The sequence below is a fragment of the Sus scrofa genome, chromosome 4 (assembly GCF_000003025.6).
Source record: "Sus scrofa isolate TJ Tabasco breed Duroc chromosome 4, Sscrofa11.1, whole genome shotgun sequence".
NCBI lineage: Eukaryota > Metazoa > Chordata > Mammalia > Artiodactyla > Suidae > Sus > Sus scrofa.
This window is the reverse complement of record NC_010446.5, coordinates 34574833-34599125: the sequence shown is the minus strand read 5'-3', so window position 1 is coordinate 34599125 and position 24293 is coordinate 34574833. Positions and strand designations below refer to the sequence as shown.

General features: G+C 43.7%; 1 long non-coding RNA gene across 1 annotated transcript; it reads right to left on the bottom strand.

The window, feature by feature from the left end:
* LOC102167349 lies at positions 319–23526 on the bottom strand. Its single transcript, XR_002343178.1, has 3 exons — positions 23200–23526; positions 5809–5891; positions 319–894 (listed from the first exon to the last, which is right to left on the bottom strand). It is a non-coding gene; the product is annotated as an uncharacterized LOC102167349 (long non-coding RNA).

Here is a 24293-nt window from a genome sequence, read left to right as displayed (position 1 = left end):
TGTGAAGAATAAAAGAGATCATGAAGCGCTTACTGAACTTTTTTTTTTTTTTTTTTTTTGTATTTTCTTTTAGGGCCACACCTGCAGCATATGGAGGCTAGGAAACAAGTTCCCAAGTGCTTATTGAACATGAAGCAGGAGTTGTGTGAGGAAAAAAAGGGAGTTCCCATCATGGCTCAGCGGTAATGAATCGGACTAATATCCATGAGGATTCAGGTTTGTTCCCTGGCCTCATTCATTGGGTTAAGGGATCGGGCATTGCTGTGAGCTGTGGCGTAGGTCGGCAGCTGCAGCTCCAATTCGACCTTTAGCCTGTGAACTTACATATGCCACGGGTTCAGCCCTAAAAAGTGACCTGAGCCACAGCAGTGACAGTGCCAGATCCTTAACAAACTGCTCAACAAGGGAACTCCTTTTTTTGGGGGGTGTGCCCATGGCATGTGCAAGTTCTCCAGCCAGGGGTGGAATCAGGTCCATAATCTGCTGAGCCACAATGGGAACTCCTGCATGTATTTTTAATGAGAGAGATGGACAGAGATAAAGCCTTCCAAAAAAGTATTTGTAAGACACACTTATTATTATAGACAGTAACCAAATACTTCCCACTTAGATGTTATTGAAGCAAGTTCAGTAAAAAATTACTTCTGTGATTCATCTACTGTTCATTGAAAAAATTTTATAATGCAAAAGTCTTTTATATATGAGGGCACCACTACCACAAACCATCCAAGTACATGTGCTCTGAGGTATTATTTTAACAGTAGGAGAGACCTTTTAGTGTGGATCCATCAGTCCATGTCTGCACAGGCAGGATTTATCTATGGCCTGGAACAGGAAAACAACCAGGCCACACAAAGATGCTTCTTCCAACGTCACAGCCTCAATTGTGGAGCCCTTGAGAGAACAAATTTGAAACTACTGTTTGTGACAATGACAAGATTTTAGTTTTCTTAGTTCTATTTCTTTCTTTCTTTCTTTTTTCTTTCTTTCTTTTTTTTTTTTTGCTTTTTAGGGCCGCACTCGTGGCATATGGAAGTTTCCAGGCTAGGGGTCTAATTGGAGCCACAGCTGCCAGCCTACACCACAGCCACAGCAATGCCAGATCCTTAACCCACCAAGCGAGGCCAGGGGTCAAACCCACAACCTTATGGTTCCTAGTCAGATTCGTTTCTGCTGTGCCACGATGGAAACTCCTCCTAATTCTTGGTTTTCTTAGCTGTCTGTGGCCAACTCATCCCAGAAAACACTTTTTACATTTCATTTTGCAGATGTGTCACTCCAAATGTAGATTAAAAAAAAAAAAAAGACTTTTTTTTGGGTCTTTTTAGGGCTGCACCTGGGGCATATGCAAGTTCCCAGACTAGGGATCAAATAGGAGCTACAGCTACTGGCCTACACCACAGCCACAGCAACTTGGAATCTGAACCTTGTCTGTGATCTACACCACAGCTCATGGTGACTCCGGATCCTTAACCCACTGAGCAAGGCCAGGGATTGAACCCACGTCCTCACGGATGCTAGTCAGGTTCGCTAACCGCTGAGCCATGACAGGAACTCCTACACTTAAGCCTTTGTGAGAGGTGTAAGATCTGTGTCTGGATTTTTTTTTTTTTTTTTTTTTTGCATGTGAATGTCCAGTTCTTCCAGTACCACTTGCTGAAGAGACTACCTTAGCTTCATTGCATTGCTTCAGCTCCTCTGTCAAAGATCAGCTGTCTGTATTTGTGGGAGTTTATTTCTGTGCTCTCTATTCTTTTTATTTATTTATTTATTTATTTATTTATTTATTTATTTATTTATTTATTTATTCAGTCTGTTGTCTTTTTAGGGCCCCACCCACGGCATATGGAGGTTCCCAGTCCAGGGGTCAAATTGGAGCTACAGTGGCCGGCCTACACCACAGCCACAGCAATGCCAGATCTGAGCCGTGTCTGTGACCTACACCACAGCTGACGGCAACGCTGGATCCCTAACCCACTGAGCGAGGCCAGGGATTGAAGCGCATCCTCATGGATACTAGTGGGATTCATTTCCACTGAGCCACGACGGGAACTCCTGATGACTGTAGATTTATAATAAGTCTTTTTTTTTTTTTTTTTTTGGCCGCACCTGTGGCAGGTGGAAATTCCCAGGCCAAGAATGGAACCCACGCTGCAGTTGTGATCTGCACCAGCTGTAGCAATACAGACCCTTAACCCACTGAGCCACAGGGGAACGTCCTATAGTAAGTTTTGAAGTCTGGTAACATCAGTCTTTCACCTTTGCTCTTCTCCTTCAGTATTGTGCTGGATATTCCATATGAACTTTATGTTTTCCATGTGAACTTTAGAATCAGTCTGTTGATATCCATAAAATAACTTGCTGGGATTTCTACTGGGATTGCACCGAATCTAGAGCTCAATTTGGGAAGAACTGATATTTCTGCAATATTGAGTCTTGCTCTCTGTTAACATGGATTATTTCTCCATTTGTTTAGTTTTCTTTGATTTCATCCGTTGGAATTTTGTAGTTTTCCTCATATAGATCTTGTCCATATTTTGTGAGATTTACACCTAAGTATTTAATTTTGGGGATGATAATATAAAAGTATTGTATTTTTCATTTCAAATTCCACCTGTTTATTATTGGCATATAGGAAAGCAATTGACTTCTGTATATTAACTCTGTGTCCTGCAACCTTACTCTTATTAGTTCTTAGTCTTATTAGTTCCACGAGTTTTGTCGATTCTTTCAGATTTTCTACGTAGACAGTCATATCATCTGCTAAGTTTTTCAAACTGCAAAACAGTTTATTATCTTCCTTCTCAATCTGTATCCGTTTTATTTTCTTGCCTTATTGCATAGCAAGAACTTTTAGTACAATGTTGAAAAGGAGAGGTGAGGGGGACAGCCTTGCCTTGTACCTGATCTTAGTCAGAAAGCTTAGAGTTTCTTACCATTAGGTATGATAGATTTTTTTGAGTTTTTTTAGTAGATAGTCTTTTTATCAAGTTGAGAAAGCTCTCCTCTATTGCTAGTTAACCGAGAGTTTTTTGGTTTTTTTTTTATCATGAATGGGTGTTGGATGTGTCAGAAGCTTTTTCTGCATCCATTGATATCATCATGAAATTCTCTTTTTTAATTTTTTGTTTGTTGATGTAATGGATTGCATTAATTGATATTAATGTTGAACCTGACTAGCATGCCTGGAATAAATCCCATTTGGCTGTGCTATGTAATTCTTTTTACACTTTTTTGAATTTGCTTTGCACATATTTTGTTGAGGATTTCTGCACCTATGTTCATGAGAGACATGGGTCTGTGGTTGTCTTTTTTTTCTTTTCTTCTTCTTCTTCTTTTTTTTTTTTTGGCCACACTCATGGCATGTTTTATCCCTGGGCCAGTGACAAAGCCAAATCCTTAACCATTAGGCTACCTCCTATAGTTGTCTTTTCTTGTAATGTTTTTGTCTAGTTTTGGTATTAGGACAATGTTGGCTTTAATGAATGAGTTAGGAAGTATTCTCTTTGCTTCTATCTTCTAAAAGATATTTAAGAGAATGGATAATTTCTCCCTTAATGTTTGGTAGAATTCACCAGTGAATGCATCTGGGCCTGGTGATTTCTGTTTTGAAAGGTTATTCATTATTGATTCAATTTTGTTCATAGATAATACATCTATTTAGATCCTGTACTTCTTCCTGTGTGAGTTTTGGCAGATTGTGGCTTCCAAGGAATTAGTCCATTTCAGCTAGGTTATCAAATTTGCGATTACAGAGCTGTTCATAGTGTTCTTTTATTATCCATTTAAGTTCCATGGGATCTGTAGTGATTCCTCTCTTTCATTTTTGATATTAGTATTTTGTGTCCACTCTTTTTTCCTTAGTTAGCCTGGCTAAAGCTTTATTGATTTATTAGTATTTTCAACAAACTAGCTTTTGGTCTCACTGATTTTCTCTATTTCGTTCCTGTTTTTTTTTTGTTTGTTTGTTTGTTTTTTTTTGGCTTTTTGACTTTTCTAGGGCCACTCCTGTGGCATACGGAGGTTCCCAGGCTAGGGGTCGAATTAGAGCTGTAGCCTCCAGCCTACACCAGAGCCACAGCAACGCGGGATGCAGGCCGCGTCTGCAACCTACACCACAGCTCATGGCAATGCCGGATCTTTAATCCACTGAGAAAGGCCGGGGATCGAACCTGAAACCTCATGGTTCCTAGTCGGATTCGTTAACTTCTGTGCCACGACGGGAACTCCATACTGGTTTTGTTTGTTTGTTTGTTTTTGTCTTTTTGCCTTTTCTTGAGCCGCTTTTGCGGCATATGGAGGTTCCCAGGCTAGGGGTTGAATCGGAGCTGTAGCTCCTGTTTTTAATTGTATTGATCTCTGCTCTAATAAATTCTTATTCTTTTCCTTTCCTTACCTTGGATCTTATTTGTTATTCTTTTTCTTGTTTCCTAAAGTAGAAATTTAGATTATTGATTTTATTTTTTTTGTTGTTGTTGTTGTTGTTGTTATTTTGGCCACACCTATGCCATGTGGACGTTCCTGTGCTGGAGTTCCCTTCATGGCTCAGTGGTAAACAAACCCGACCAGGATCCATGAGGATGCAGGTTTGATCCCTGGCCTCACTCAAGGGGTTAAGGATCTGGCATTGCCATGAGCTGTGGTGTAGATCAGAGATGCAGCTTGGATCCTGTGTGGCTGTGGCTGTGGCTATGGCTGGAAGCTGTAGCTCTGATTTGACCCCTAGCTTGGGAACCTCCATATGTTGCAAGTGTGGCCCTAAAAGGCAAAAAAAAAAAAAAAAAAAAGAAGAAGAAGTTGTTTCTATGCTGGTGATCAAACCTGAGCCCCAGCAGCAACCCAAGCTGCTACAGTAACAACACCAGATCCTTAACCCACTATGCCTCAAGAGAACTACAGATTATTGATGTTAGATTTTTCTTTTCTAATACATGCATTCAGTGCTATCAAAAAATTTCCCTCACACTGCTTTCTCTGCATCTCACAAGTTTTGATAAGTTGTCTTTTTAATTTTCATTTAGTTCAAAATACTTTCAAATTTCTGGAGTTCCCCTCATAGCTCAGAGGAAACAAATCTGACTAGCATCCATGAGGACACAGGTTCAATCCCTGGCCTTGGTCAGTGGATTAAGGATCCAGCATTGTCATGAGCTGTGGTGTGGCTGCAGACACAGCTTGGATTTGACATTGCTGCAGCTGTGGCTCATGACAGCAGCTGTAGCTCTGACTTGACCCCTAGCCTGGGAACCACCATATGCCACAGGTGCAGCCCTAAAAAGCAAAAAAAAACTCTTCAAATTTCTCCTTTGACCATGTGCTATTTTTTTATTTATTTAGAATCATAGTGTTTACTCTTTGCATATTTGGGCATTTTCCTGTTACCTTTGTGTCACTGATTTCTGGTTAAAGTTCACCATAGTCTGAGAGTTGACACTGTATGATTTCTTTTCTTTTAAATTTAAGTTGTGTTTTATGGCCCAGAATGTAGTCTATCTTGGTGAATGTTCCATGTGAGCTTGCGGAAAATGGGTATTCTGCTGACAAGTAATTTTAAGCTCCTTCGATCTCGTGGTTCTGTCACCTTTTAGGGCCTGGCAGCCAGCCATTGTACTATTTGCATCTGCGGGCAGATGATAATTGCACCAGAGATATTAGGGACCAGGCTTAAAGTTGCATACAGTTCTCTTGGGCAGCACACATTCTATTGGGCATAACACAGCCACGTGGTGCCATCTTGATGCAGAGGGACGAGAAAATGTGGTCTGCTAGTGTGCCAAGGAAGAGCACAGGGACAGGGGAATGCCTTACCACTCTCTGCCAAAGTCCATGCTTCTGGTAACCATATGTCTGTTTCATTCTTTCTGCCACACACAGAACACTGCCTCTTCACCCTGCAAAGAAGAACACTCCAAAGTCTCATCCAGTTACTACCTTCAGCCCACAGGCAGGATCTGCAGACAATGCACTGATGTGTAGGTCTCTCCATCAGGTCTGGATATGGCTCCTTGTGTGCAAAGTCAGCACCTCCCGGAGTGTGAGCACCTCCCTAAATTGTGCGCTCTAGGCATCTAACTTGCCGCATCTTGGTCCCAGCCCAGTCTTCTTCACATCCTGATAAAAAAATGTTGGAACATAAAATTCCTGCATTGATCACTCACATTTGGAAGAGAAAACAAAAGACATACAGCAGTCGCTGGTCAAGAACAATTGGAAATCCCAAGGTCAGCTCTAATTCTTCTCTTTGGGAGTAACTTTCCATTGGCTTTGGTGGCTCCTGGATCCACTGTCTGGCATGGTCTTCAATGTTCATCACTTTCTTTCTTTCTTTTTTTTTTGTTTTTTTTGTTTTTTTTGGCTGTAGCTGCAGCATGCAGAAGTTCCCAGCCCGGAGATCAAACCTACACCACAGCAGTGACCTGAGCCACAGTAGTGACAATGCCACATGATCCTTAACCACTAGACCACCAGGGAACTTCTATGTGCATCACTTACTTTTTCTTTTTTTTTTTTTTCTTTTTAGGGCCACATCTGTGGCATATGGAGGTTTCCAGGCTAGGGGTTGAATCGGAGCTGTAGCCACCGGCCTACGCCACAGCCACAGCAATGCCAGATGCTAGTCCCGTCCTTGACCTCCACCACAGCTCACAGCAATGCCTGATCCTTAGCCCACTGAGTGAGGCCAGGGATTGAACCTGTGTTCGCATGGATCCCAGTCAGATTCATTTCTGCTGAGCCACAATGGGAACTCCCTATAAAGTATTTTTAATTAAGGTATGTACATTTTTTTCAGAGATAATGCTATTGCACACTAAACAGACTACAGTATAGTGTAAACATAACTTATACGCACTGCGAAACCAAAAAGTTTCTGTGACTTACTTTATCACGCTACTCACTTTATTGCCATGGTCTGGAACCAAACCCACAACATCTCCAGTGTATGCCTGTAGTTCCAATATGCTTGGAAATGAGAAGTCATTCTCACATGCTTGTTAGAATGATGTGTAGGGAAAAACTACATGGGCTGTGAGTCAGGACCCAGTGGCTAATCTTGACTTTCTTAGCGAAAAAAATACATGAGTTTTTATAACAACTGTTTTATTTTGTTATAGACTTGTATTTCTTAGCTGTGTTCCTACAGGGCTGCAGATTGCTGAGCTCTAGAGAAGTGAGACATTGTAATAGGAACTATTTATTTATTTATTTATTTTGCTTTTTAGGGCCGCACCTGTGGTATATGGAGGTTCCCAGAGGGGTCAAATCGGAGCTGCAAGTGCCAGTCTACACCACAGCCACAGCAACACAGGATCCAAGCCGTGTCTGTGACCTACACCACAGCTCACGGCAATGCCAGATCCTTAACCCACTGAGTGAGTCTAGGGATTGAACCCTCATCCTCATGGACATTAGTCAGGTTTGTTACCACTGAGCCACGATGGGAACTCCAAAAATTTATTTTAAAATAAGAGCAAGAGAGTTCCCTTGTGGTGTGGCAGGTTAAGGATCTGGCATTGTCACTGCAGCAGCCAGGGTCACTGTTGTGGCACGGGCTCAGTCTCTGCCTTAGTAACCTCCACATGCTATGGGCGAGGCCAAAAAAAGTAGAGCAATATCAGCAGTGAATGTTTTTTTTTTTTTTTTTTTTTTTTTTTTTTTGCCTTTTGGGCCGCAACCACAGCATATGGAGGTTCCCAGGCTAGGGGTCTATTCAGAGCTGCGGCTGCCGACCTATACCACAGCCACAACAATGCCAGATCTGAGCCACATCTGCAACCTACACCACATCTTATGGCAACACTGGATCCTTAACCCACTGAGCAAGGCCAGGGATCGAACCTGCAACCTCACGGTTCCTAGTCAGATTCGTTTCTGCTGTGCCATGATGGGAACTCCCAGCAGTGAATGATTTTTGTTTATGGTAAATTTCAGATGCAGTTACTTAGTTCTGAATCCCTTGGGGCCATTGCAAATGGGTACTGTAAAATCAAAAAACTTTTAACATTGGCTTTGCACTTGGGTTTTCATATTATGTGCTTACAATTGAGTCAGCCTTGAGAATGAATCACCTCATGTTCATGGATTTACCTCTCCATAACTTGGGGGGAAATTAAGAGAAGGGTGCCTTGTTCACTTGAATCTCGGCTAGTTTCAAAGAGATAAGAGCGTCCTACAGTTTTGATATGGCTCTCTGGCAAACCGGATGTGATTTATTTTTAACATTAATAATTCCTCTGCCAAGGGCATGCTATTTGCTTGGGCTTGTAATCTCTTTGCCATAATATTTATTCTGTATTATTCTACAGAATCCATGGATGAATTAATCATTCTTGGAACCTGAACATTAACCCTGCTGGTGAGTCAGATCACACTCATTTGGAGTTGCTGGAGAAGAAGAGGGCTGCTTCCTTATGGACCCTACTCGTGTGTGTGTGTGTGTGTGTGTGTGTGTGTGTGTGCCATTTCTTGGGCTGGTCCCGTGGCGTATGGAGGTTCCCAGGCTAGGGGTCTAATCGGAGCTGTAGCCACCGGCCTACGCCAGAGCCACAGCAACTCGGGATCCGTGCAGCATCCGCAACCTACACCACAGCTCACAGCAACACTGGATCCTTAACCCACTGAACAAGGTCAGGGATTGAACCCACAACCTCATGGTTCCTAGTCGGATTCATTAACCACTGAGCCACGACGGGAACTCCATGGACCCTACTCTTAAGGACAGATATAGTCATCAAATGGGAAAATTCTCAAACCCTTAGAGATGACAGCATGTGAAGCTCAATCAGAAGCTGGGGTGGTTGCTCGTAATTAGCATTATAGATTGTTTTTTGTTGTATTTGCCCCCAGTATTCATTCTCTGTCACTTTCTCAGTAATAGAACAAGTGGTTACGCGGGCACTTGGCCACTCTGAATAAGCACTACCTTACCCAGGCTTCCTTACCATAAACTGTCATGCTATAATTTAGATCAGGCCAGTGGGGAGGGTAGTCACAATTTCAAGGCAGTCTCACTAGTGGGAGAGGGTATGTCCTATTTCTCTCTGAACCACAATGTGAAAGTTACATGTTGAGAATGAAAAAGCAAGATGAAAGGAACGTGAGCCCCTGCTCAGGGCAGAGCCTCCATGCCAATGTTGGACTGCCCTTCCAGATTTTTATGTGTAAGATAAATAAATTACTACCTTGTTCAAGCCACTGTCACTGCTATTTTTCTGTCACTTCAGCTGAGTTTAATCCTGATAAAGTCCCCATATTTAGAATGAATATTCCAGATCAGGGAAAAGGGATCTTTTCTCTCTCTTTCTAATACAGAGTCTGGCTGCACATGAGCTCAGAATGGGGAGGTTAGATCCAAGGACTTTCTTTTTGCCTTTTTTTTTTTTTTTTTTAATCTTTTTAGGGCCTCACCCAAGGCATATGGAAATTCCCAGGCTAGGGGTAGAATCAGAGCTGTAGTCACCAGCCTACACCACAGCTCACAGCAACGCCAGATCCTTAACCCACTGAGCAAGGGCTGGGATGGAACCTGCAACCTCATGGATACTAGTCAGATTCGTTTCCACTGAGCCACCAGGGAACTCCAGACTCAAGGATTTTCAATGCAAATAGTAACCTATTACTGGCTGATATCTACTGAATACTCTGCCTTTGAAGGTGAAATTTCTTCTCTCACCAGTTACCAAGGAATCATTGACAGCCAAAAACCAGTTCTACTTGCAGAGTGTCCTGGTAAACATGACAGACACTCTCAAAATACCTGCACGGACAAAGACTGAGGATATAGATGTCATTAAAGTATCATCAGATTTAGGAACAACCATCAACTAAATAGACTGGAAACTACCAAAAAGATATCCTATGCCCAAAAATAAGGAGGCCATATTGAGATGGCAGGAAGGATGATTACACACTATGAGCAACCCCATACCCACTGGGTAGGTAGCCCACAGACTGGAAAGTAACAATATGGCAGAGGCTCACCCAAGAGAGTGAGAGTTCCAAGCCCCATGTCAGGTTCCCATGCCTGGGAGTTTGACATTGGGAGAAGCCCCTGAAGCATTTGGCATTGAGGGCTAGCAGGGCTTGGGGGCAGGAGCTCCACAGGACTGGAGGAAATGGAGACTTCATTCTTGAGAAACACATACAAGCTTCCATGTGCACTGGGTCCCAGGGCAAAGCAGAGACTCCATAGGAATCTGGGTCAGACATGCCTGCAGTTCTTGGAGGATCTCCTGGGAAAACGGGGTGAGTATGGCTCATTGTGAAGGATACTGGAAGCAAAGGTCTTGGGAATAATCATCAGGGTGAACGCCTCTCGAAGTGGCCATTTTGGAAAAAGCTGCCCCACCCATCAGTGCTGAGAAGCCCCAGGCCAAATAAAAAACTGGGTGGGAACACAGCCCCACCCACCAGCAAATAGGCTGCCTAAAAGCCTCCCAGGCACACAGCCACCTCTACTCCTACCCAGAGACAAAGCCCCACCCACCAGAGGGATAAGAATCAGCTCCACCTACCAGTGGGCAGGCACTAATTCCTCCCATCGGGAAGCCTGCAGCAAACCCCCAAACCAACTTCAGCCACCCACAAGGGGAGCACACGTCAGAAGCAAGAAACCCTACTTTCTGCAAAAAGGAGAGCACACTAAAAATCTATACACAATGAAAAGGCAGACAAGTATGACTCAGATAAAAGAACTAGAAAAAATCCCAGAAAAACAGCTAAGTGATCTGGACATTACCAATCTCCATAAAAAAAGACTTTAGCCTAAGGATAGTAAAGACGATTCAAGATCTTGGAAATAAACTAGAGGCGAATATTGATGATTTTTTTTTTTTTTTTTTTTTTTTGTCTTTTTGCTATTTCTGAGGCTGCTCTCGCGGCATATGGAGGTTCCCAGGCTAGGGGTCAAATCAGAGCTGTAGCCACGGGCCTATGCCAGAGCCACAGCAACGCGAGATCTGAGCTATGTCTGCAACCTACACCACAGCTCACGGCAACGCCGGACCCTTAACCCACTGAGCAAGGCCAGGGATTGAACCCACAACCTCATGGTTCCTAGTCGGATTTGTTAACCACCACGACGGAAACTCCAAATATGAATTATAAGAAACAAAGAAATAAAAGATTTAAAGATTAAGCAAGCAAAGATGCAAAATACAATAACTGAAATTAAAAATTCACTAGAAGGGGGAGTTCCCGTCGTGGCTCAGGGGTTAACGAATCCAACTAGGAACCATGAGGTTGCAGGTTCGATCCCTGACCTTGCTCAGTGGGTTAAGGATCTGGTGTTGCCATGAGCTATGGTGTAGGTCGCAGATGCAGCTCGGATCCCGTGTTGCTGTGGCTCTGGCATAGGCGGGTGGCTACAGCTCTGATTAGACCCCTAGCCCGGGAATCTCCATGTGCCATGGGTGTGGCCCTGAAAAGACGAAAGACAAAAAAATTTTTAATTAAAAAAATAAAAAAGAAAAGAAAAAAAACAGTCCCCAAAGGCTACATACTGTATGACTCCATTTATATAAAATTCTTGATGTGACAAAATTATAGAAATGAAGAAGAGATTACTGGTTGCCAGGAGTTAAGGAGTGATGGGAATGAGAGGGAAGTAGGTGTGACTATAAAAAGGCTTCTTGACTTATCAATGTCAGTATCCAGGTTGTGATTTTGCATTATAGTTTTACAACATGTTATCAATGAGGGGAACTCAGTAAAGGCACACAGGATCTCTTCATATTATTTCTTTTTTTTTTTTTTTGTCTTTCTGCTATTTCTTGGGCCGCTCCCGAGGCATATGGAGGTTCCCAGGCTAGGGGTCGAATCGGAGCTGTAGCCATTGGCCTACACCAGAGCCACAGCAACGCGGGATCCGAGCCACGTCTGTGACCTACACCACAGCTCACGGCAACGCCGGACCCTTAACCAACTGAGCAAGGCCAGGGATTGAACCCACAACCTCATGGTTCCTAGTCGGATTTGTTAACCACTGCGCCACGACGGGAACTCCTCTTCATATTATTTCTTAATATCATTCTATAGCTGTCTCAGAACAAAAAGTTTAATTTAAAAAATGGAAGGAGTTCCCATTGCGGCACAGCGGAAATGAATCCGACTAGGAACCATGAGGTTGCAGGTTCCATCCCTGGCCTTGCTCAGTGAGTTAAGGATCCAGCATTGCCGTGAGCTGTGGTGTAGGTCGCAGATGCGGTTCAGGTCCCACGTTGCTGTGTCTCTGGCATAGGCTGGTGGCTACACCTCCGATTAGACCCCTAGCCTGGGAACATCCATATGCCGCAGGAGCAGCCCTAAAAAGCCATAACTAACTAACTAACTAACTAAATAGATAAAGGAAAACCCTTTTTCTTTGCCTGTTTATACAGGTATTAATTTGTTAGCGGTTCCAGGCAAAAGGTAGCCAGTTTTTACCTCATAAAATGTTAAGTCTGGGTTTTTCAGACCAGTACTTACTGTGAGGAGTCAGGGGGTTTGGGTGTAATCATTCCACTGTAAACCACTACTAGATTCTTTGCTACCTGGAAGAGAAATCTGCTCATAACAGCATAAAAGGTGGTTCTTATAGGCTCTTCTTTAGGCTTTAAGGGCTTCAACCGTGTCCATCCTAAATCCAAAGGTCAGTTAATAATCTCTGACAGGATAAAACTGGAATTTGTTTTGGCCTCTCCTCCTTTATACTTAGATCATAATAACACTTTTAGTTCTTTGGGGTCAGCTGGATGCATAACGTCCTGTTACAGAGAAAGAAAGACATCCATCCTCTCGTATGTAGATGACACATATGGATTTATCATGACCTAAGAGTGGCCTTAGGAGGCATTTGGTCCTAATGGCTCATTATTGTCGAGATGAACAGCTTCAGGTCCATTATTCAAAAGTCAAATCCGCTGTTCTGAGTAGATAGCCCTCAACGTTTTACGAGTTTGTCTCCAGTAATCTCATAAGATTGGTAAGATCATTTATGGTCTCAGATTTACACCCCAGAGACAAGCAGGTGCGCCTTTCCAGGGAGGTAATCAGAGTGTTTCTCAGGAGGCCTCAGGTAATACCTGTTCCCTTTGGCAATTTTCCACGGTCTGCTGGGTGGTCCCTGGTCTTCTGGGCTTAGAGACCTAGTTTTGTCCATCACACTCACTTAACCAGGTATATGAGAGTCGATATAAAACCAAAACGCCAGTGCATGGATTTGCTGAGAGGCATGTTCCATAGACACTTTCATCAGTGTTTTGAGGATACAAAGACAGTATTCCCTAAGAACCAGGAAGTGCAGGTGCCCACTGAGACCTAAGCTACACAATCAGAACAGGATGGGGATTATTAGACTAGGGCACCTAAAGCAGGCATGGAGAGCCCATTTTCTCCCTGCAGTCAAATCATAAACTATAACGATTCAGTTACAAAGTCAAAAATTATTGTTACAATGATGGGGAGACATGATATCCATATTCTCCATACAAAATTTCTCTGTAGGGACAATGACAGAGGGAGAAAGAGACTGATGATAAGCATGGAAGGAGAACAAGAAGAGTGGGATTAATTCCATGTTTCACAAAGGTATTAGGTTCACAAAGCAGAAGACATCCGTCTCACATGGGGTGGGGGGAGGGGTGACCTTGGAATCTGAACATCTGGTGACACATCTTCCACTTCTATCTTTACTGGGGAATGGCCAAACAAACAAATGAACAAAATGCTCAAGATTCAGAAGCTGTTGGCTAGGATTTCCACTGCCCTAGGCTGTGCCCTTAGGTTGGACAATGCCCACATTCTCCTCCATGCCTTTTCTAGGGTAGCAAAGCCCTGCCTGGGTAGCATTCTCTTTCTTCAAGGTGATTTTGAATATTGCTGCTTCAACCTATTATGTTTTGATGTGATCGCTCTCGGAGGACCCTCTTATTCCAAACTCCTGGGATTTGGCTCAGCAGCCTACAAATACTTACAAGCAAATATTTTGCAACTTACTTATCTTGGATCCACCCCAAGAAGCTGTGTGGCTCAAATCAGTAAAGACTTTTCTTTTATTGATCCAGGTGGTCATTGGGATAACTGCTCTAAAACCCCTCAAGGTCAAAATAATTTCTGTACTGCTATGGGGGTGGAGGCTTGGGGCTTTCTTCCATGGTCTATATTAAACTAGGCTCTAAATGATTTTCTTTTTTTTTTTTTTTTTTTGTCTTTTTGCCTTTCCTAGGGCTGCTCCCGCGGCATATGGAGATTCCCAGGCTAGGGGTCCAATTGGAGCTGTAGCCGCTGGCCTACGCCAGAGCCATAGCAACTCGGGATCCGAGCCGTGTCTGCAACCTACACCACAGCTCACAGCAACACCGGATCCTTAACCCATTGAGCAAGGCCAGGGATCAAACCCGCGACCTCATGGTTCCTAGTCGGATTCGTTAACCACTGCGCCATGATGGGAACTCCTCTAAATGACTTTCTAAGTCGTCCCTTTTATCATCAGTATGGTATAAATAAACGTCATAACACAAATGCAGATCACTAAGCTGTGTGTTCCTTCAAAATATTTGTGTTTATCTTGATTGTATAAGAAATGATAAACATACGTAAAAATAATTTTTACTCCCCCTCTCCCCCACCAAGAGTCTGTATTTGTCTGTTTTCTATCAGTGGTTCTGGCGTCTGACTTTTGTTATGGTGTGATACTGGGTAACAAAGCAATTCATCTGCCAGAAAGAAGTATGAACACCCTTCTTGCAGCTGGCTTCATAAATATCATCTATTTATGCGGCTCACAAGAACTCCTCTTTTCAGCCTTGACGTAGCTACTGAAAAGTGCTTACATTTACTGCAGAATTTTAAGCACAGAGTTCCTCTAAGTGGAATGGTAATGGATTTGCGTTGTGGTATACCCTTAATGGGCAGGTGGCTTTGTTCAGTTTATTATTGGCAATGATGAGAACACATGCTGGTTTTGTCACCTGGGTCCCAGGTTCACATCAGCTTAAATGATGACCTATCTTTGCTGCCACATCCTGTATCAGTCATCCGATGAAAGAGCTGGGATGACAGATTCAAGTCTAGGTGCCCCGACTGCCAGAAGGCTGGAGCCAGAGGCATCTGAGCCAGGAACTGACTTAGAACTTCAGAGCAAGTGTCTCGGGGTTAGGCTCCAGACAATCAACCATGTGGAGACTGTGGTGCTCTGACCTGTGTACATTTACACACCACAACTCCCTGGGCCTTTGGTAACACACACATGCCAGGCAGATGCCACACCCCGCTCCCCCACCCTGACTGCAAATAAAAACCCATGGGGTTAATAATATACACAACATCACCTCATCATCCCTCCCTGATTCTTTTTTTTTTCTTTTTTTTGTCTTTTTAGGGCCACACCCACAGCATATGGAAGTTCCCAGTAGCCTGGGATGGAATCAGAGCTGAAGCTGCTGGCTATGCCACAGCTCAGGGCAACGCCAGATCCTTAATCCACTGAGCGAGGTCAGGGATCGAACCTGCGTCCCATGGATGCTAGTAAGATTCGTTATGCTGAGCCACGACGGGAACTACCCCTCCCAGATCCTAATCAAAGAATCTGTGTTGATGAAACAGACTGAGTAGTTGCAGGCAGCCTATGTTGTAAAGGCATTTCTTATAGACATTCTTGTCTCTTTGTGTCTCCATTCATTTCTTTCAAGTTCATCAGTCTAAAGATCACTACATTGTTCCTGGAAAGCTGTCTCCTAGAAAGTTACTTGACTGAAGCTTTTTTACCCCCTGATACTTTTACTCGCAAACGAATTGTCAGTTGTACTTATTATTAAACCACTTGGCTCTCAGTGGAAATGTACCAGTGAAACGACGTTTTTCTGTTCAGCTATTACTAACCTTTTCCATAGCCTTGCAAAAATAATTTGGCTTTTTGTTCTGGGTAATTCCTGTCCTGCTGACGTCACTGCATAATGCAGGGTTGTAATGATAAAATTAATGCCAACCACCACTACCACCAAAATAAGAACACTCAGCATTTCAACATTTTGAGCACTTTTCTAAGCACATTACATATATCAACATAATCCAACCTCACAGTCTCATGACGTAGGAACTAGCATTATCCTCATTTTATAATGGAGGAAACTGAGGCACAGAGAAGTTACCTAACTTGCCTAAGGTTATACTCATGTCAAAAGAGATGTGTGTAATTGCTCTTTTTAGAAAAACGATTTTTCTGTTTTTAGTTTATAACAATAATATGTGCCTATGGTTTAAAACAAAAGTTCTTCTAAGACTAAGAATTACAATTTGAAAAGTTAAGAAAGGGAGTTCCTGTTGTGGTGCAGTGGAAATGAATCCGACTAGGGTTCGATCCCTGGCCTCGCTCAGTGGGTTAAGGATTTGGCATTGCCATGAGATGTGGTGTAGGTTCGCAGATACGGCTTGTATCCCATGTTGCTGTGGCATGGGCCGGCCCCAGTAGCTTCAGTTTGACCCCTAGCCTAGGAGCTTCCTTATGCTGAGGGAGCGGCCCTAAAATTTTTTTTAAAAATTAAAAAAAATTCTAAAATTAAAAAAAATAAAAAAACAAAAAGTTTTTAAAAAACTGCACCAAATTCTACAACCTAGAGATAAACACTGATCATTTTAATTAATTTATTATTTATTTATTTATTATATATTTTTTTGCTTTTTAGGGCTGCACCTGTGGCATATGGAGGTTCCCAGGCTAGGGGTCCAATCCGAGCTACAGCTGCCATCCTATGCCACAGCCACAACAACGTGGGATCTGAGCCACGTCTGCAACCTACACCACAGCTCATGGCAACGCCGGATCCTTAACCCACTGAGTGAGGCCAGGGATGGAACTGGCAACCTCATGGTTCCTGGTTGTATTTGTTTCCATTGTGCCACAACAGTGACTCCACCACTGCCACTTTTTAAGCAAATTTCCTCCAAATATCTCTTTATATGTTTAGGATCATATTGATATATGATTATCATAACACAAATGGGATCAAACACACACTACTTCTTTTTTTTTGTTTGTTTTTGTCTTTTTGCCTTTTTCTAGGGCCGCACCTGCGGCATATGGAAGCTCCCAGGCTAGGGGTCTAATCAGAGGTGTAGCCACCAGCCTACGCCAGAGCCACAGCAACGCAGGATCCGAGCCCCATCTGCAACCTACACCACAGCTCAAGGCAACACCAGATCCTTAACCCACTGAGCAAGGCCAGGGATCGAACCCATAACCTCATGGTTCCTAGTTGGATTTGTTAACCACTGAGCCAACACAGGAACTCCAAATACAATACTTTTTTTGCAATTTACTTTTTTCACCCTATTTTATGATGTCAGTGGCCCTTTGAAGACAGCTAACTGCTATGTCGATCTCTCTGGTTATTGGAATGATTGGGGTTGAAGGGAGTCAGAAGAAAGGACTCGAGATCAGGCTGTGTCCAGTCCCTGAAGGACTCCTGCCCTACTTCAGGGCAGGTTTTACTTCAGTCTGATGTTTAACATGGTCATTTTTTTTTTTTTTTTGTCTTTTTGCCTTTTCTTGGGCCACTCCCGCAGCATACGGAGGTTCCCAGGCTAGGGGTCGAATCAGAGCTGTAGCTGCTGGCCTACGCCAGAACCACAGCAACGTGGGATCCAAGCCGCGTCTGCAACCTACACCACAGCTCACAGCAACACCGGATCCTTAACCCACTGAGCAAGGCCAGGGATCGAACCCACAACCTCATGGTTCCTAGTCAGATTCCTTAACCACTGCACCACAACGGGAACTCCTAACATGGTCATTCTTGACAATGCCACAAAAATTCTCTCAAGAATAAAAGCCAAGAAGTGCTGCTGGCCACTGACTTGGTCCTGAAGGCCTGACCCCCGGTTCTCAGATAATTAGCCAGACCCTGGGCTGAGGATGGTTTACTGTCTGAGTCATGCTCCATCTGGCACGAGGGGAACCCAATATTAGACACGTAGCCTCAGTGGGGAAGCGGAGCTGAGAGCTGACACTAGGTGGTTACTGCAGCAGCCCACTGATCAGTGATGCGCTAGTGAGGGAAGAAGTCCAAACCTCTCCAGGAAACCAAGGAAGTCTTAGGACGAGGGCTGTTCCCAAGCATCTCACTAGGAGACACCACTCACACCAATCCACATGGGTGACACCCTTGAATTGCACAGTGAATGAACAACATGAGCAGACATAGGTGATAGCCACTATTGGTCAGCTGAGGCTGGGCCTGCAGGACAGAGTTACATCCTGTGGCCACTCAAAAGAGAATCATCCTAACAGAGTCCCAAGGATGACAGCTGATACCATGCAGAACACCCCTGCACCTCTCGTGTGTTTGGGAATCAAATTAGTAAAGGGGTAGTTTAAGGGTAGGCGCACCTATATGTGAAAATGGATTCCCAGGCTGACTTTTTTTTTTTTTTTTTTTTTTTCTTTAAGCTGCCCTGCAGCCTATGGAGTTTTCAGGCCAGGGCCAAAATCTGAGCTACTATTGCAGGGACAACCTACGCCAGTGGCAACACTGGATCCTTTAATCCACTGTGTCTGGCTGGGGATTGAATCTGTGCCCTGGCACTGCAGAAACAACACCCAATCCCCTTGAGCTATAGGGGGAAGGCCTCCTAGGCTGACTTTGAAGGAGAGAGACCTCCTGGGCTCACACGCATGTCACCACTGGACTGTCCTCTGGGCAGGCAGGGCCAGTCCATGTGGGAATGGGTCCAGCCCTTCAAAAACACAGTACTATTTTTTTTTTTTTTTGTCTTTTTGCTATTTCTTGGGCCGCTCCCGCGGCATATGGAGGTTCCCAGGCTAGGGGTCGAATCGGAGCTGTAGCCACCGGCCTACGCCAGAGCCACAGCAACGCGGGATCCGAGCCGCTTCTGCAACCTACACCACAGCTCACGGCAACGCGGGATCGTTAACCCACTGAGCAAGGGCAGGGACCGAACCCGCAACCTCATGGTTCCTAGTCGGATTCGTTAACCACTGCGCCACAACGGGAACTCCCAAAAACACAGTACATTTTAAGAAGTGTTTTAAATTCTATCTTTGGACTTAAATAAAAAACAAGAAAAAGTGCAAAATAAATAAATGTCATCCATAATTCTTTCACTCTCATCTAAAATAATCATGGCTACGATTTACATCTATTTCTGTCTCGCCTTTTTTTTTTTTTTTTTTTTTTGCTTTTTAGGGCTGCACATTAGGCATATGGAAGTTCCCAGATTTAGGGTCAAATCAGAGCTACAGCTGCCGGCCTACACCACAGCCACAGTAACTCCGGATCCTTAACCCACTGAGCAAGGCCGGGGATGGAACCCGGATCCTCATGGATACTAGGTGGGGTCATAACGCCCTGAGCCACAACAGGAACTCCCCAAGCTCATGTAATATTTTATGTTTCCCATGATCATTAAATTCTACACGAACATAAAAGTGTAATGGAAGCAAAATAATGCACTATCTAAAGTTCTACAGCCACCAAAACAGCCCTTCAAAGCAACTGTCTTCCTTAAAGATGGTGTCTGGAAAGCAAGGCTTAGATCATTTCCCCCAAACAGATTCCATATACACTTCCACAGTGTATTAGCCCCTGGAATCTGGGGGGATGGCATTAGTTAAAGAACATACCTCTAGCTTTCATTTTCATTTTTATTTTTGGCTGCACCTGTGACATATGGAAGTTCCCAGGCCAGGGATCAAAACTGAGTTGCAGCTGCGACCTATGCCATAGCTGTGGCAATATCAGATCCTTAACCCACTGTGCTGGGCTGGGGATTGAACCCTCGCCTCTGAAGACAAAACACTAGATCCTCAACCTTCTGTACCACAGCAGGAACTCCTGCTTTCATTTTTAACTGAAAGTTTTTTTTTTTTTTTTTTTTTTTTTTTTGCTTTTTAGGGCCACACTAGCGGCATATGGAGGTTTCCAGGCTAGGGGTCTAATCAGAGATGTTGCTGCCAGCCTACGCCAGAGCCACAGCCACATCAGATCCGAGCCGCGCCTGCCACCCACACCACAGCTCACGGCAATGCCAGATCCTTAACCCACTGAGCGAGGCTAGGGATGGAACCCAAAACCTTGTGGTTCCTAGTCGGATTCGTTTCCGTTACACCAAACTGAAAGATTTTAAATTAATTCCTATACATGGCAAATGAACAAAAAACTCCCAGTAAACTTCAAAGTTTTATTTTTAAATTTATTTTATTTATTTTTTGTCTTTTGTCTTTTTAGGGCTGCACCCACAGGATATGGAGGTTCCCAGGCTAGGGTCCAATCAGGCTGTAGCTGCTGGTCTACACCACAGCTCACAGCAACATCGGATCCTTAACCCACTGAGCAAGGCCAGGGATAGAACCTGCAACCTCATGGTTCCTAGTCGGATTCATTTCCACTGCGCCACGACGGGAACTCCAAAGTTTTAAAAGAATATATATTCAGGACTCACTTCCTTGCCCCACCTTCTCCTCTCCAGAGGTGAAACAGTTGTCAGGTTCTTGGGCATTCTTCTAAACATGTACTGTGTATAGGTAAGCACGGATGTAATAGTTATCTCCATTTTTTTTTTTTCCCACCTAAATGACAGCATACTCTATGCTTTGCTCTCGCCTTGTTTTGTATATTTAAGTTGGAGAGAGAGCACATGGTCTAGGGGCTAAAAGCATAGGATTTGGAAGCCAGATTTCCTGGCCTTAAATTCCAGTACCATTATTACATAGGCAGGTGTTCTTGACCAAATTATCTAATCTCTCAGTGCTCTGATTTCCTTATCTGCAAAGTGGATCTAACAATGGTATCCATCTCACTGGTGTTAATGAGCTGAACTGGGTTTCCTCCCAGAAATATGTTAGAAATCCTGCACCCCCACCACAGGACCTCAGAGTGGGATCTTATTTGAAAATAGGATATTTACAGAGATAACCAAATTAAAATGAGGTTATTGGGGTGGACCCAAATCCAAGATGACTAGCCTTTTGGTTTTGGTTTTGTTTTCTTCTCTGTGGCAAATGGAAGTTCTCAGACTAGGGGTTGCATTGGAGCTGTAGCTGCTGGCCTGCGCCACAGCCACAGCCACACCGGATCCAAGCTGTGACTGGAACTTATGTCATAGTTCTTGAAATGCCAGATCCTTAACCCACTGAGCAAGGCCAGGGATCGAACCTGCATCTTCATGGACACTAGTCAGATTTTTAACCCACTGAGCCACAGTGGGAATTCCCTGACTGGTGTTCTTATAAAAAGGGGAAATTTGGACACAGACACACACATAGAGAGAAGACCATGGGAAGATGGAAGTTATGCTGCCAGAAATCAAAGAATATCTGGGACAACCAGAAGCTGAAAGAGGCAAGGAAGCATCCTCCTCCACAGGTTTCAGGGGGAGCATGGACCCCCCAACACCTTGACTTCTGACTTCTGACCTGCAGACAACAAATACCCGTTGTTTAAAGCTACCTAGTTTGTGGTACTTTGTTACAGCAGCTCTAGCAAACAAATACACATATGCCCAGAATTTATACTATGTCCAATGTTCCTCAAATACTACATAAGCATTACCTATCATTATTATGTAGATCTGTCTTTTTTTTTTTTTTTTTTGGTTTTTAGAGCCACACTCATGGCATATGGAGGTTCCTAGGCTAGGGGTCGATTTGGAGCCATAGCTGCCGGCCTACACCAGGGCTCACAGCAACACCAGATCCTTAACCCACTGAGCGAGGCCTGGGATCGAACTCACAACCTCATGATTCCTAGTCGGATTCATTTCCACTGTACCACGATGAGAACTCCCTGCCTCATTCTTTTTAATAACTACATAGTTTTTTTGTGGTTCTGGCAAAATGTAGTCTTTAAATATTTTTCATTATTATCAAAGTAATAGATTTGTTTAAGAAATAGTACTAAAAGGCACATAATGAAAAAATTAGTATTTTGTCTCCACTAATCTTCAAACTCCCAGTTTCATTCCCCAAAGACATGCATTTTCAGTAACTTGGATCTTCTTTCTGGTATTTCTAAGTTTCAGACACTCTTTTCTGCCTCCTGTTTTGATAAATGAAGATCTGGGTTTATGGCAATCCCTTGCCCCCTACACACACACACACACACACACACACACACACACACATACACACACACACAGACTTTCCCCTCTCATCTTCACAATACAATTATATAACCACTTTCAGTTATGTAATCGATTGTTAAAATAGATTTCTTAAGGCCTGAAATTCAACTGAGACACAAAGGCTGAGAACATCCAAAGCCAAGAACAATAGGTACAAAGCGCCTCTACGTTGTAAACACATTCTAGAAATCGATGCAGGGCTTGCCAAATGGGTGGCCCCAAAGTGATTCTTCCATCCTTAGGCTTTAACTACCTCCAGTCTCGAGAATTAACGAAGGAGCCTGTGTTGGGCACTGCTTTGGAGCAGTGCTGTGTTTCCCACCCCATCCCTAGTGCTGGAGGGGAGGAAGACTCCTCCTACTCAGCCTAAATGGAGTGAGGAGGATGCTAGGAAGACCCTCAGAGTTTGCAGGGACAGTCTTGTACCTGGTGACTGATTGACCCCTGGATAAAAGGTCTGAAGCAAAAGCTGGCTGGAGCAGCCTGCCTGGTCGCAGGACAAAGAGTCAAGGTTGGCCAAGGCTTCCAGGGATTAGTGGGGCAAAGATGTGGTTTTCTGTGACCCAAATTGGATTCTGTGGAAGAGAGCTGCTAACAGGTGGATTTCAAAAGTTCCCAACCCCAATAGTCCCATATGGAAGGATGAAAAATGACCTTAATAAAGAGTGGACAGGCAGGAGCCAGGTGCTGAGCAGACAGCTGTCAGTGGTCAGCCAAATGAGGCATCTTCCAGGTCAGGGAAAGTACAGAAAAACATCCCCAGTGATGGAGGTTCTCCCACAAATCAACCTTGGACATATGACATATGAAGAGGATGCTGATGGCAGGTGAAAACTTTGCAGGCCCAGATCTTTCCTTCCCCTTCATTCTACCCTTTCCGTGTCTTCATCTGGCACAGTGAGCAACACAGAAGAAAGTAATACTGCCCTTCTACCTAGGATTGCCAGATTTAGCAAATAAAAGTACAGATGCCCAGTTAAATTTGAATTTTAGATGAACAATGGATGCTTTTATAATATCAGCACATCCTATGCAATATTTGGAACGTTATTCTATTAAAAGCATTTGTTGCTTTCTGGAACTCACATTAAGCTGGGCACCCTGTGTGTTATTTGGCAATCCTGTCCATACTTCTTGCCCACTGCAAACTTCAAGCCTGGGTCAGGTCCAAGCAGTGGGAGAGGAGAAGTAGAAACTGGATAAGAGCTTAGTGTTCTGATATCAGATGACGCTAGACTTTGGATAACCTGGAAAAAATGGAGATATTCATTAATAACCTAAAAGTACTTAGAAACATGATCGAAATGGTTGATACAGGTTTGCTCCCTGGCCTCGATCAGTGGGTTTAAGATCTGGTGTGGCCATGAACTGTGTTGTAGGTCGCAGACATGGCTCGGATCCTGCATTGCTGTGGCTGTGGTGTAGGCTGGCAGCTACAGCTCCAATTAGACCCCTAGCCTGGGAACTTCCATATGCCTTGGGTGCAGCCTTAAAAAAGACAAAAGAAAAAAAAAAAAAAAAAAGAAATTGTTCAGAGTTCAGCCATGGGGCTGAAAAAGTGAGATGACAGATTTTTGGAGCTGGAAACTTCCAAGTCCCTCTTGTTTAATAAGCTACTCCCCAATATACTAGGTTTAGCAGTTAGGTTATTTATTTATTTATCTATACTCTCAGCATGTGGAAGTTCTCAGGCCAGGGATCAAACCTGTGCCACAGGAGTGACTCAAGCCACAGCAATGACAATGCCGGATCCCTAATACACTGAGCAACAAGGGAATTCAACTCCTAGGATATTCTTTCTTTTTTTTCTTTTGTTTGCTTTTTAGGGCCTCATCTGTGGCATATGGAGGCTTCCAGCCTATACCACAGCCACAGCAACATCAGATCCAAAGCCATGTCTGCGATCTACAGCACAGCTCACAGCAGCGCTGGATCCTTAACCCACTGAGCGAGGCCAGGGATCGAACCCACAACCTCATGTTTCCTAGTTGAATTTGTTTCTGCTGCACCATAATGGGAACTCCCTTAGGTTATTATTTCTATGTAAATGTTATTTGTTGCTGAGCCAAACTGTGAACTCAGATTACATTTCTTTTACAACTTTTTTTTTTCTTTTTTTTTGTCTTTTTGCCATTTCTTGAGCCGCTCCCACGGCATATGGAGGTTCCCAGGCTAGGGGT